The sequence below is a fragment of the Spea bombifrons genome, chromosome 12 (assembly GCF_027358695.1).
Source record: "Spea bombifrons isolate aSpeBom1 chromosome 12, aSpeBom1.2.pri, whole genome shotgun sequence".
In the NCBI taxonomy this organism is placed as follows: Eukaryota; Metazoa; Chordata; class Amphibia; order Anura; family Pelobatidae; genus Spea; species Spea bombifrons.
Genome location: NC_071098.1, coordinates 20,752,226 through 20,755,106, shown reverse-complemented (window position 1 = coordinate 20,755,106; position 2,881 = coordinate 20,752,226). Strand labels below are relative to the sequence as shown.

The 2,881-nt window shown below is 43.6% G+C and overlaps 1 long non-coding RNA gene across 1 annotated transcript; it reads left to right on the top strand.

The window, feature by feature from the left end:
- LOC128469670 (uncharacterized) lies at positions 1-1,769 on the top strand. The gene is made up of 2 exons (XR_008345983.1): positions 1-696; positions 1,321-1,769. It is a non-coding gene; the product is annotated as an uncharacterized LOC128469670 (long non-coding RNA).
- Positions 1,770-2,881: the final 1,112 nt, after the last annotated feature.

The following is a 2,881-nucleotide window of genomic DNA, read 5'->3' as shown; positions in this document are numbered from 1 at the left end:
ATTGGAGCCTGGGAAGGGAAGAACTTCGACGTGGGACAAAGAAAAGAGGGTAGAGGAGGGAGGTCTATGTGGGACAAAAAGAATCATCGAGTTTAAAAACTACAATGTAGTAAAAGAATGAACTGAAGACAGGAAGACAAATCACAGTAAAGATCATCGGGTTCAGGAGAAAGACTGAACAGGACATCCAGACGCTAAAGGAGGACAGAGGATAAATGAAAAACCATAATGGGTTCAAACGTGGAAAAAGGAAAACAGTTTAACGAGGGACAGACAGATGAGTGTAGAGGAGGGAGGACAGTGCATAGATGAAAAACCATAATGGGTTCAAGCCTGGGAAGGGAAGAAATTCGACGTGGGACCGAGAAAAGAGGGTAGAGGAGGGAGGTCTACGTGGGACAAAAAGAATCTACAATGTAGTACAAGAATGAAATGAAGACAGGAAGACATATCACAGTAAAGATCATCGGGTTCAGGAGAAAGACTGAACAAGACATCCAGACACTAAAGAAAGAAAGAGCATAAATGAAAAACCATAATGGGTTCAAACGTGGAAAAGGAAAACAGTTTAATGAGGGACAGAGAGATGAGTGTAGAGGAGGGAGGACAGTGCATAGATGAAAAACCATAATGAGTTGGAGCCTGGGAAGGGAAGAACTTCGACGTGGGACAGAGATAAGAGGGTAGAGGAGGCAGGTCTACGTGGGACAAAAAGAATCATCGAGTTTAAAAAGTAAAATGTAGTAAAAGAATGAAATGAAGACAGGAAGACAAATCACAGTAAAGATCATCGGGTTCAGGAGAAACAATGAACAGGACATCCAGACGCAGGACAGGACAGAGCATAAACGAAAAATCATAATGGGTTCAAACGAGTAAAAGGAAAACAGTTTAACGAGGGACAGAGAGAAGAGGGTAGAGGAGGGAGGCCTACGTGGGACAAAAAAACTACGGAATTTACAAACTACTATGTAGTGCATGAAGGAGAGGAAGAAGTGTTGCAGTAAAGATAGTCGGAATGAGGAAGAAAGAGTGAACAGGACATCCAGACATTAGATGAGGACAGATCATAAATGAAAAACCATAATGAGTTTGTAACGGTTAGATGAGAGGATCCCAGGGACAGAGACTGGCACAGCAGGACACAGGAGAAAAGCTGGCTGAGTAGCCCAGTAAATATTGCGTACGACAACTGAGCAGGGTAGGGGGCAGCCGACGACGTAGAAAGTGGTTCCTGGACAGGTAAGTCCTTACAGGGTTCACACCTGTGAAAGGAAAGAACTTTGACGTGGGACAGGGAGAAAAGGGTAGAGGAGGGAGGTCTACGCGGGACAAAAAGAATCATGGAGTTTGGAAACCACAATGCAGTACAAGAATGAAATGAAGACAAGAAGACGTGTCGCAGTAAAGATCATCAGTTTCAGGAGGAAAGAGTGAACAGGACATCCAGACATTTGAGGAGAACAAAGCATAAAGGAAAAGCCATAAGGGGTTCAAGCCTGTGAAGGGAAGAACTTCAACGTGGGACAGAGAAAAGAGGGTAGAGGAGGGAGGTCTACGCGGGACAAAATGAAACATGGAGTTTGGAAACCACAATGCAGTAGAAGAATGAAATGAAGACAAGAAGACGTGTCGCAGTAAAAATCTTCAAGTTCAGGAGGAAAGACTGAACAGGATATTCAGACATTTGAGGAGGACAGAGCATACATGAAAAGCCATAATGGCTTCAAGCCTAGGAAGGGAAGAACTTCGACGTGGGACAGAGAAAAGAGGTTAGAGGAGGGAGGTCTACGCGGGACATAAAGAATCGTGGAGTTTAGAATCTGCAATGTAGTACAAGAATGAAATGAAGTCAAGAAGTCGTTTTCCAATAAAGATCTTCAGATTGAGGGGGAAATACTGAATAGGATATCCAGACACTAGAGCAGGCCATAGCATAAATGAAAAGCCATAATGGGTTCAAGACTGACGAAGAAATTCAACGTGGGACAGAGAGAAGAGGGTAGAGGAGGGAAGTCTACGCAGGACAAAAAGAAACATGGAGTTTAGAAATCACAATGCAGTAGAAGAATAAAATCAAGACAGGAAGACATGTCGCAGTAAAGATAGAAAGGATCAAGAGGAAAGACTGAAGAGGACATCCAGACATTAAACGAAGACAGGGCATAAATAGAAAATCGTAATGGGTTCAAGCATTGAAAAGGAAAAAAGTTTGATGAGGGACCAGTATTGTACCTAGCGGGGGGGGGGAGCAGTCCGCACGAGTGCCGCTCATCAGAGGGGTGCCACCATGCCTGCACCCCTCCAGAGACGGACAGTAATGTCCGTTTCTAGAGGAGCAGGCTGGTTTGGGGAGATCTGCATTATTGTCAATGTCTGACTCAATGTATAGTGATAGGGATTACGCTGTACCAACGTCAATATTTGCCTCAGTATATAACAATAGCAGTTATGCAGTACCACCGTCAATTTTTGCACTAGTATAAAATGATAACAGTTATGCTGTACCACCGTTAATGTTTGCCTCAGTATATAATGATAGCAGTAATGCTGTACCACTGTCAATGTCTGCCTCAGAATATCGTGATAGGTGTTATGCTGTACCCCCGTCAATGTCTGCTTCAGTATATCATGATAACAGTTATATTGTACCCCCTTCAATGTTTGCCTAATGATACAAACTATGCAGTTGTAAAGAGTGTGTGGGGGGGCTCATACCGGATTCGCCCCAGGTGCCAAATATTCTAGGTATGCCCCTGTGAGGGACAGAGAGAAGGAGTTAGAGGAGGGAGGCCTACATGGGACAAAATAATATAGAATTTAGAAACTAGAATGTACTACAAGGAGGGGAAGAAGACAAGAAGAAAGGTCACAGTAAAGA